We start from the raw sequence: 12,031 nt of genomic DNA on the forward strand, positions 1-12,031 counted from the left end.
ATGGGCCTAGCCCAACAATTCGTAATTTTTTTATTATTATAATTCCTACGAATTCTATTGGGCTACATGGGCCAAGCCCAATATTTCAGCCTTTTTATCTCTAGGCTTTGGCCTTCTACAGTCTATTAATTATATATTTTTGGAAAATATATTTTGGAGCTGGTCCCACTAATCATGTTAATCTCATATATTGATCCCACACATAAGAAAGTTACGAACTAGTCATATTATTTCATAAGTGGGTTGCACTGGCCAGGTTCCCATCTCACACACAATCAAATCACATTCATAATCAAATATTCCAAACAAGAGAACATGTGAAACTCGTCAAATGACACTAGATTAGTGTACTACAATTTCTGTAGACTATTACAACCTAGGTATACCAGCTATTACAATATTACAGTCAAATAGAACAGACAACTCTTTGCTAAGTAGCACTTCACGGCTTCACGCTTTTCTTCACGTCTTCGCACTTCCAACTTTCTTAGGCCTGGAGCTCCTGTAAAAGAGGAACCAAGTAAAGAAGTTACGCGCAGCTATATTTGCTACAGATCAGCTATCAACTCGATATTTATGTACACCATACAGAAATTGTTTCCAGTTAGAACAAGTTCACTTAATACTCAACTCCTTTATTTGTGTCCATTTAGTGCAAGTCCATTATCCATGCATATAAACTTTTGCTCCCAGCCAGCACCTACCCAACTAAGTACAAGTCAGGAGGCCACTACTATTAAACCAACTCAAGTGAGAGAGCGAGCAAATTAGGTGGGATATTTCCTTATCACTAAAATTAAAAATTTGAGCACACCAAAAATTGATTGTGTGTCATAAGATGGTCCTGAGAGTGCAGCACCATGTTACCATCTCTAAAGCTCATTAGCCAGCAGCAAAAATTGTGTAACATATGTATCACCATTGCAAACAACCTTAGCAGAATAAGCAGAACAAAATTTCATGTAAAATCTTGGTATAACCAGTAGATTATCCCCTAATAGAAGCTAATTAGGCTCCAATACACAAGGCATAGCAAGCACAGACAAAATAAGCCACGGGCATGAAACAGAGCATGGTATTACAACCGCCCAGAGATGGAGCTAGAGGTAGGAGAAGGACTCACCGGAGAGGAGGTTGTAGTCGAAGCCGCACACAGGCGCCGCCACCACCGTCACCCTCTAGAGGAGACGCTGCCGCTTCATCGACGGACTCATCTGGTACAAGGAGATCATCAAAATGCATCACACTCATGATCATCAAAACGCAACAGCAGGAGCAAATACAAGTTTAGCCCACCATGAACAGGGGCACTAGGCAATCTAGTAGCAATGTCATATATCTCTACTATTAAAGGGGGATCGAACGTCGTGATGGTTCGACCTCCTTCGATCCCCCCCTCCCTTCGATCTCGCACACGCACGCAGCAGCCCACCAACTCAGCCCACGTACGCAAAATCACCAACTCAGCCCCCACCAACTCAGCCCACGTACGAGATCGAGATCCACAGTCCAACACACAAACTCAGCGCCCACCAACTCAGCCCACGTACGAGATCCAGATCCACAGTTCAACACACGAACGAGAACACACGAACAAGAAGTCCATGGAACCCCACGATCGCCACGAACGAGGACGAGGTCCATCGACCAAAAATCAAACTTCTTCGACCCGCCAACGAACGCCAGTTCTTCCTGGCGTACGAGCTCCATCAAGACGCCAATTCTTCCTGACGTACAAGCTCCATCAAGACGCCAGTTCTTCCTGGCGTACAAGCTCCATCAAGACGCCAGTTCTTCCTGGCGTACGAGCTCCATCCACATGCGAACAAACGCCGCCAAAACAGATGCCAGTTCGTCCGGCCACATCGTCCGCACGCGAGCTGTGGGAGTTGCAGCCTCTGCTGATCGCCTCGCATGCCGAACCACAACCAGAGCGTCCAAACGCTCGACGGCTGTTGCTGCGACATCTCCTGAGCCCGCCTACCGTCTTCTTCCTCTCCAACGGGGTGCCCGAACTCCCTAGGTTTGCAATCCAGACTTCTGTTCAAAACTTCATAATGTTAGTACTCCAACTACATTGAACAAGTTGTGGCATCTCTAATGTGTCTTTTCAGCAACTACATTTGAACATTTGAACATAGCACTTATTCCCCAAAGTTACAAAATCTAATCAGTTATGCCACCTGTTCTGTTCCCACAGTTGAGTTCATATATATTGGAGACCCGCTAAAGTCCTATAGTATGTCATATCATTTTTGTAATGCAAAAAGACCCGCTAAAGTCCTATAGTATGTCACATGTGTTGAAACTGTCAAAAAAATCTAGAAAATTCTGAAATCTAGGTAACCTCATACCATGTTTACTTTTACTGGATTCTAGAAGAACCGTAAATGAAAATGAAACATTACATCATGGGAACAAACATGCCTCGCGACAGGAATGGTGATAGAACGAAATACTTTCATTTAAGCTCACCTCCAGAATCCTTTATATTCCAGATTGTTTTAACGCCGCCAAAACAGAAACGCCGCTGATATCATCGTCCAGAATTTTTCATGCCCAGAATTTTTTTTGGAAGGATCAGTCTGCAAACATAAATCAGGGCATGCCCATTGTGACATAGAGACCATGTGTTTCTATATTTATTTTCCATAGAAAATGATATGTTTTTATGACAACATGAAGGGGAATACAGAGAGCTAGAAACCTATTGAGAGGCAAATCAATTAGAAGCCTATAAAATTAAAGGGTCAAGTTGAACCCGCAATATCAGAAGAAATTTTAGTGCCATCAATATGTGGTCATATATAAGACAATAGATCTTATTTATGATGTGCATACAAATAGAAGGTTAGTACTTAAGTGTGCTCACAGTTTTTTTCATTGATTCTAGGACAGAGTACTGATTGATCGAGTACGTATAGACGTTGTTGCATGCCTATTACTCTGAATATTCGGGTATGCACAATGGAACACATAATCCTACTAATTCTGGGGAAACAGAGTTGGCCAACAATATCTTGACCATTATAAATCTGCACACATCAGTGATACAAATATGAAAATCACAAAAAGGACACTCGGATATCGCAGCTGCTTGTCATATTTTCTTTAACTGGCAGCTATAATATTGAAATTCAACAGAAAGATCATGCATATCATTGGAAACAAACCAACAAACTATGGATTATGTGGTTGCAATTGCAAGTGCAGGAAAAATATATTTCCTGTACATAAAACCTTGTAATTGTTTCTATTAATATATAGAGTAGAGATACTTGTTGCTTCAACGAAAAATGCAGGAAACTTTCATATGAATGTCTTAAATTGGTAATTCATCTATCCGGATCCTTTATGAAATACAACAAAGGAACCATGTAAGAAGAAACCTGAAACCAAAGTACCACATACAACTAAATAACCAACTTACTTTTTGCATGTAACAACATGAAAATCTTGCCATATATTTACCAGAAAAAACTGTGTTAGACATGATTTTGAGAAATCCAACAAACTGGTAAAATTTCAATGTCAGGTATATAGGGAACCATTAGAAGTCCAGGATCATACCTTCTCTTCGTCCGGGAAAACATACTAATTAGAGAACCATGCAGATAACTGAGATATTGTTAATGGGTGATAGGCACATGAACCTGTACAACGTTCGAAAATTATTCAGAAACAAAAATAACCAACAGTGGGATTTAAACGCGACATAATACAGAATCATGTATAGTCTTTTTCGCACCACGTGGAGACAGACATCTTTCTCTCCACTCCTTCCCCTCCACCTTCATTCTTGTCGCCATGTCTGAGCCCTCTTTTTCAAAAATTGAACTTCTACAAAATCTTGCACTTTATAAACTGAAATATACAAACTTCAGCCGTCAACATATAATAGCACAATCATTTTACTTTGGAAGAAAACCATATGCAAAGAACATGTCTATGAAAATGAACAAGTGAGTCCTAAAAGCCTGTTAAATGAGTCACCAGAGGTCATATCATTTTTGTAATTCAATTCATATCATTTTTTAATGCAAAAAGACTGCAGGTTTATTTAAGCTTCTATAGGACAGAAAGATGTCACAGGACAGACAGCATCTCTATGATAAAGGGAAAAAAGGTATGTTTATGCCAATCACATGTCTGCACATAAGGTATTCAATAAGCTTCACACCTTAACTTACATTAATCTTATCAGTTGTCGAATATGAGAGGACACCCAGATCACAACTCACCAATACACACCGACCACCATCTGGTTTTTTCATACGCGAACAAATAGGCACTACTAACTACAGTGTTCCGTCTTTCGATGATGATGACAATGTGCCCACGCAACTGCCTATGATGATTCCTATAGCCGGCAATCTCAAGGCCTTTCAGCCAGTCCCGCATGTGGAAACATCAATCGGTATCGCCCTTACACACGACTTTTTTTCATTTTGCATTTATACATTTGTTAAAAAAAATGGTTCTTCAGGAAATCATTCTCGTGAGGGCACTTACTATGATCACCATGCATCATTTCGAGGAACAGAGAGAAGCATTGACCATAATATTGGTTCAGGCATAGCACTTGGACTCGACACTGGAGACAATGTCCCCGAGCACATTGCTTCAAATGATATCATTAAATCAGATAGAAAACAGAAAAGGCGAGACCAATATATAGCACGGCGAAATAGATTAACACCTGAACAGAGGGAGGAAATCAATGCACGTCGCAGAGAAGCTAGGAAAAAGAAAACAGAGGAGGAGAGGACTGCCCGTCAAAGAAAAGCCAAGCAACGAATGACACTAGAGGAGAAGCAACAGAGTAACACCCTTAGAAGGGCGGCCTACCAAAATATGTCAGTCCATGACAAGCAAGAGACAAACGCCCGCCAAAGAACACGTCTGCAAAACATATCACCTAAGGAGAAGCAGAACATGCTAGCTCAACGCAAGAAGAGACTCGCGGCTAGGAGCAACACCCCTTGCGCTGAATCCATCGCAATGCCGCGCCCTGATGCAGATACCTTAGCTACACCCAACCTGATGTCGAGCACTCGTGTGTTGGCATTCAGAGAATCCGAAGCTTCAGCTCCTGCCCCTGCCCCCCGTTTTGCGAGTAAGGCTGGGAGCAACTTCGAATCAGATGGTAATCCTTCCATCTTTACTCTACTTATTGTGTCCATGTGCATTGAACCAGTATTTAACGGCTCCACAACGGTGCAGGCGAGTACCTTAGTCGTACCCTGGATGATAATGATGCCCCCAGCGAACTCATAAATCCATCGCAGCAAACCAATGATCACCAAATAGACGACCAGCAGAATCAAGCCTGTGAGCAGAGGCAGGAGAGCAGAGCACAGCGTAGGGCTCGGGAGCGAACTCACAAACAAAGTATTAGAGCAAAGAACATTCAAGGGAGTGCCTTAAAACGAAGAGCGCGCGGGAAAAGCATACCAGAAGGTGATAAGTCAGCGGTTCAAAAAAAAACGGAGGCTTCCAGGCCCAGATGCAAGTACCTTAGATGTGAACAGAGCAGCAACAAGCTCAGAAGCACTACCCACAGGAGTTGCTTCACCAGCTTCCTCCCCTTCATCAAGCATGCCATCATACACCATCGGAACCAATGGTAACCCTCTCATGTTTACTCCCCTCCTGGTGTGCACTCACAATAAAAACCATTACTTACCGGCTCAACAATGTTACAGCTGACATGGAGGCCTTCCTTAGCGGCATCATGGACGAGAATGCACTCTCCGGTGACCTCATGGATGATGAGTACTACCTATTTGCCGGTGAAGGTACTCCGCATCGCTGCTCATCCCTCTATATTATTGGTTTATGATGTGCATCCAATTGTGACTTGTTATATCTCCACAATGCTTGCAGCATCCGACACTGATAGCACGGACCTCGATGAGCCCGTAGAATCCTCCAACACGAGATCTATCGACCTAGATCCTTTCGACTATGTCTACTCGAACAACCCAGACAACACGTACATCCTGAAGCACGCGGCAAACTGCGAGCATTGCAAGGCCAAGAAGTTCCAGTACGAGACTAACGGCTTCTGCTGTCGGAACGGGGAGATTGAGCTAGCTGAACCCGAGCCTATCCCAGAGCTCATGAGGTTATGGTCAAGCGCGGATGCAGACTCTCGGCATTCCGAGAGAGCATTCGGTTCTTCAACGGGCACTTTGCCTTCACTACCCTTGGCGTCAGCCTAGACAACAACTACACAAACATGAAGTCCGGGGTGTACACGTTTCGGGCACATGGCACTATGTACCACAAGGCGCACTCGTTCGGTCCAAGATCTCGCCCTGAACATCTGCAGTTGTACTTCTACGATGACGGTCCCAGCTTAAGCCATCGCAAGGAGGCCACCAAGCAATTGGGCCAGCACGTTGTCAGCAAGTTAGTGGACGTCCTGAGGGAAAACCCCTACTCCCAACAGTTTAGGAGTTTGGGTGCCCACAAGGAAAACCTCGAGGAGTACCGAATAGACCTCAACATTGACCAGAAGCTAGACCAACGAAGATATAATAGACCCGTGTCATTCGAGGTGGCTGCGATTTGGGTCGAGGGAAGCAATCTAGCAAATAGGTTCAACCGCAGCATTACACTCTATGGGGACAACAACGAGAAGTATAGTATACATGCCACAGATGGCTGTTATGACCCGCTCTCGTATCCCCTCTTTTTTCCAAGGGGGGAGCTTGGTTGGCATCCAAATATCCCTAAGCACAATGTCCCTTGGGAGGTTGCACAACAACCAAGAGGAAACCGTGATAACGATTCAGGTGCGCCTGGTTGGTATGCTTATATGCCAGAAAAAGTTCTCTATCCTTCCATATGGTACCTAACCTTCTTGTTTCATGTCTTTCCACAGAGGGGAACAGCCGGTTATGTGTCTCTGTCAGGGACTACTACTGTTACCGGCTACAGACGCGCCCTGCGATATTCAACCCCATACTACACGAAGCACGCCTGTTTCAGCAGTGGGGTGTCGACATGTTCATCAAGATTGAGGGATGTAGGCTGAAGTGGATCAGGGACCACCAATGAGAGATACGTGCCGATCTATACCAAGGCCTTGTGGATAGCATCGCGGTTGGGGAGATGCGAGCGAGCGCTGTTGGGAAGAGGATCGTGCTGCCAGGGACGCATCAAGGAAGCAACCGAGACATGAAGCGGAGGTAAATGGACGCCATGGCACTGGTGCAGACATATGGGAAGCCTGACATCTTTTTGACTATGACATACAATCCTAGCTGGGAGGAGATACTGAATGAGCTGCTTCCTGGCCAAACATCCCAGGACCGACCAGATCTTGTCGCACGCGTGTTCAGGGCCAAGCTGGAGACCATGAAAGAGATTTTCAAAAAGCACATCCTTGGTGTTGTGGTAGCGCATGTGTATGTCGTCGAGTTCCAGAAGAGGGGCCTCCCCCATGCACACTTCCTGCTGATCATGAATTCAAGTTATAAACTCGTGGTGCCAAAGCAGTATGACCGCGTCATATCTGCAGAGCTCCCGGACAGGCATAAGTATCCAGAGCTCTATGCCATGGTCGTGAAGCATATGATGCACGGCCCATGTGGCAATCTTAATCCCAAAAATGTGTGCATGCAAGACTTGAAGTGCAAGAGCAAGTACCCACGACCGTTCGACCAGAACACCTTACAGGGGAAGGATTCATACCCGGTTTATCAACGGCGAGACGATGGTCGTCAGGCTAAGGACCGTCGTCAAATGCTGGATAACAGATGGGTCGTGCCTTACAACCCTTATCTGTTGCGGATGTTCAACTGCCACATAAATGTCGAGGTGTGCTCCAGCATCAAGGCCGTCAAGTACCTTTACAAATATGTATACAAGGGTCACGATCGAGCTTCATTCAGTATTGACCAGCCTGACAGCAACGGGGTTGTAGACAAGATTAAAAGGTACGTTGATGCGAGATGGGTTACTCCACCGGAGGCGATGTGGAGGATATTCGGCTTCAACCTTTCTGAGAGTTTCCCGTCGGTCCTACAGTTGCCGCTTCATCTCCCTAATATGAATAGTGTCACGTTCAAAGCAGGAGAGGACCTGACCGATGTCGTCGCCCGTGATACTACATCTAAGTCAATGCTGACAGAGTATTTCCTCGCTAATCAGCAGCACGTGTGGGCTCGGGATATCCTGTACAAGAACTTTCCAGGAAGTTTCACATGGCAGAGACAGAAATACTGGAGGCCGAGAGAAAAGCAGCACCAAGTAGGTCGAATCGTGTCAGCCCATCCAGCCGAGGGGGAGCGGTACTTTCTGCGAGTGCTCCTTAACCACATACCAGGCAAGACATCCTTCGAGGACCTGCGGACCATGGACGGAGTGCTATGTGATAGCTTCCGTGAGGCTGCCGAGAGATTGGGCCTCATTGAGGCCGACAACACGCTTGACGAGTGTCTTACAGAGTCAACACAGTTCGCGATGCCAGCCTCACTTAGGAGGCTCTTTGCAACTATCTTGGTATTCTGCGAGCCAGGTGACGTGCGCGGTCTATGGGATAGGCACCTAGACGCGATGTCCGATGACTACCGTCGAATACACGCGTGCTCAAATGCAGTGGAGCAGATGGTGTTGCTTGACATCAGGGGCATGCTACAGTCCATGGGCAAAGACATAGCATTGTTCCCTCTTCCGGACATCGACGAGACCTCTGACACTACTTGAGGTGAGGCCAGAGAAGTCACCGAGGAGTCCGCCATCGAGGTTGACGCGAATGACGCTGATTTGGCGTCCTCGCTAAACCCTGAGCAGAGGCTTGCATACGACGAGATACTGGCAGCAGTTGATGCTGGTGATGGTGGTATATTCTTTGTCGATGGCCCAGGAGGCACCGGGAAGACCTTCCTATACAGGTCACTTCTCGCAAAGGTTCGAGGCGAGGGCAAGATCGCGCTAGCTACAGCGACGTCAGGCGTCGCAGCTTCCATCATGCCTGGAGGAAGGACGGCCCACTCGAGGTTCAAGATCCCACTCAACATTGAAGATGGGGCGTCGTGCAGCTTCACGAAGCAAAGTGGGACGGCCAAGCTCCTGCACATGGCTTCACTCATCCTATGGGACGAGGCCACCATGACAAAGAGGCAAGCGGTCGAGGCACTAGACAATAGCATGCGGGACATCATGGGCCGACGGGACCGACCATTCGGGGGAAAGACAGTCGTGTTCGGTGGAGACTTCAGGCAGGTGCTTCCGGTCGTCAGGAAGGGGTCATGGGGTCAGATAATCGATGCTACCCTACGGAGTTCGTACCTTTGGAACGGCATGCGCCAGCTAAGGCTCGTCACCAACATGAGGGCGCATAACGACCCGTGGTTCGCAGATTACTTACTACGGGTAGGTAATGGGACCAAGGAAACTGACGAGGAAGGCAACATAAGGCTCCCCGAAGATATTTGTGTGCCGCCAACAGGAGACGGCGCTGACCTAGAGAAGCTAATCGACCATGTATTTCCTGCTCTGGACGACAACATGGCTGATCCAAATTACATGACATCTCAAGCGATCCTCTCCACCAAGAACGACAACGTTGATAAGATAAATACGCGCATGATAGAGCGCTTCCAGGGCGAAGAGAAGATCTACCACAGTTTTGATAGTGCAGAGGATGATCCACACGGCTACTATGCCCCCGAATTCCTTAATAACCTGACTCCCAACGGGCTGCCTCCGCATGCACTCAAACTAAAGATAAATTGCCCTGTTATACTGTCGAGAAACATTGATCCAGCTAATGGGTTGTGTAACGGCACAAGGCTTGTGGTCCGGGGTTTTCAGAGGAACGCCATTGATGTAGAAATCGTGCTAGGACAACATGCTGGTAGGAGGGTGTTCCTTCCTCGGATACCTCTCTGCCCATCCGATGACGATATATTCCCTTTCAAGTTCAAGAGGAAGCAGTTCCCTATTAGGCTCAGCTTTGCCATGACAATCAACAAGGCGCAAGGGCAGACCATCCCAATTGTCGAGGTGTACCTACCGGACCCGGTTTTCTCTCACGGTCAGCTCTACGTCGCATTGTCTAGAGCCACATCAAAGAGGAACATCAAGATTCTCGCCATCAAGGACAATGGCAAGGGTAAAGGCAAGGGTAAGGAAGAAAGCAAGAATTCAAAGAAGCGAAAAAGATCTGAGCCCTTATTAACGACCATGAAGAACATAGTGTACAAGGAAGTCCTTAGCACATGAAGTTGCCGGATCAAATTATAGCAAGTCAAGGTAAAGTATGTTCATTTCTGCATTACAACCACATAACTATTGTAGATCTTAATGCACACTAACCTGAGTTTGTTGCTGTGTAGTACTCAGGCATAGTCAGTCTTCAGAAACCATGAGTATTCCTTTCGCGACACCTGCCCGTCGTATACCTGTTTAAGCTCGAAATAACAAGAGACAGCGTGAAATTTCAAACAGATGCAGGAGGAAGATGTTTGGATAGTGACTTGCTAAAGAAGAACAAAAATACTAAGGTGTCGTATTTCTTTCTAATGCATATGTTTTTTAATATTGTCAAAACCTGTGGCATCTAATATCATATCTAGCAATATAAAAACCGACTTAAACTTCAATTGCATAGAATCTCTTGTGAGAAATACATGGACAAGGAACTATGTATCTGATAATTAATGAAGAACCCTAGCTGAGTGAAGCCATCAGTGATCTCCTCATATCTCTACTATCTCAACTATTAAAGGATGAGTTTTTCTAGGCGGCAAATACTTCGATATGAAGAAAAGGAACATAATCTGTTGATTTGCTTTTTTCAGTACCTCTGTGATAAGATTTAGCACGCGGCTGACCTTAATTTCTAACACGTTCTTAAACATCAATTTCAGGCCTCAAAATTCAATGAAGAAGAAGGTGATTCCAAAGTACCATGTACAGGATTAGAAACATCAACCTTAAGCTATTTGCCAAAAGATACAGACCAAGCTTTGCATTCGATTTTTACAAATGGTACATTAGTATGACTGTCACCATTGTAGAGTACTGACTTTTATGGCAGGTCACATTGCATAAATCTGTATGATTCTGACATTGTGTTTTTCTTTGTTGAAATGCATTGTGGGTCTGTACAATTCGAAATTTGGTCAGGATTGGCAGATCGAATCTCCAGGAAGAGGAAGCTAGCCTCCTTGACCACAGTTCTTTTCCTTCTTAGAAGTTTCAAGACACTCAGGCACATCACCGAGAACACCCGAGTCGCAACGTTAAGGTGTTAACCATCTTCTAGAGTAGACTATAACTATACACAATGTTAAGGCCATGCTGCTGCCTTTGCCTGATTGAGGCGTAAGTGATTTCCTTGGTCCGATCGATGCTCACGCCATGCCTTTTTTAATATGAGCGGCTAAAATGGTTTAAACAATAATTATTAGAAGACACTTTGCCTGTTCTACTAAACCAAGTTTTACTAATTCTGTCCCTAAAAAAACTATACTTTTGGTTACGCTAACAAATTTCATGCGGTTAGCCCTTTAAACGAGTTTATTATGGGAAACAGAATTGGCAAAAAGTCTGTATCCAATCCAAACAACCCCAAGAAAGGTTTAATCCTCATCTCACTAAATAAACAACCTTATCCTAATCGTATACCGATACTACACATCTAGCTAGCCTTATATATAGGAGAGATTCAATCTACCTCCAGTTTTTTGCTTCACCGGCGGTGCCAATCCAACAGACCTACCAGTGCAAAACGCGGAGGGAGAGAGGGGAGTCGACCGTGACAAGGTAAGATTCGTGAGCACCTTCATCCTGATGCACAGGGAGGGGAGCAGAGCTCGGTGGCGAAGAGAAGCCGTCGACGTTGTGGTGCACCACGGAATCCACTCCTGCTCGTACTCCGCCCATCCGGGCAAGCACGGCTTGCTGCAGGGTCTCCTCGGGCTGCACGGCACGCGCCGGTCGCCGGGCGTTGCCAGCAGAAGATTCCGACCGGCGTGTCACCGTCGCAGCGCGGGTGGGGGGGTGGCAGGGGGAG

At 45.7% G+C, this 12,031-nt stretch overlaps 2 long non-coding RNA genes across 5 annotated transcripts in view; one reads left to right on the top strand and one right to left on the bottom strand.

Moving 5' to 3' along the window:
• Window positions 1–263: 263 nt before the first annotated feature.
• Window positions 264–12,031, bottom strand: LOC123137971 (uncharacterized). Of its 4 annotated transcripts, none has more exons than XR_006468696.1 (7): window positions 11,799–12,031; window positions 10,330–10,415; window positions 3,749–3,864; window positions 3,571–3,653; window positions 2,476–2,585; window positions 1,124–2,040; window positions 264–502 (listed from the first exon to the last, which is right to left on the bottom strand). It is a non-coding gene; the product is annotated as an uncharacterized lncRNA (long non-coding RNA). The 4 variants fall into 4 exon arrangements; XR_006468698.1 differs by having other exon boundaries at window positions 11,693–12,025; XR_006468695.1 differs by having other exon boundaries at window positions 3,749–10,415.
• The window catches only part of LOC123137973 (uncharacterized), a 2,480-nt gene continuing 1,985 nt past the window's right edge, over window positions 11,537–12,031 (top strand). The window contains exon 1 of the long non-coding RNA XR_006468699.1: window positions 11,537–11,781. This is a non-coding gene — a long non-coding RNA (uncharacterized lncRNA). The remainder of the gene's footprint in view (window positions 11,782–12,031) is intronic.

Source organism: Triticum aestivum, chromosome 6B (assembly GCF_018294505.1).
Source record: "Triticum aestivum cultivar Chinese Spring chromosome 6B, IWGSC CS RefSeq v2.1, whole genome shotgun sequence".
Classification (NCBI taxonomy): domain Eukaryota; kingdom Viridiplantae; phylum Streptophyta; class Magnoliopsida; order Poales; family Poaceae; genus Triticum; species Triticum aestivum.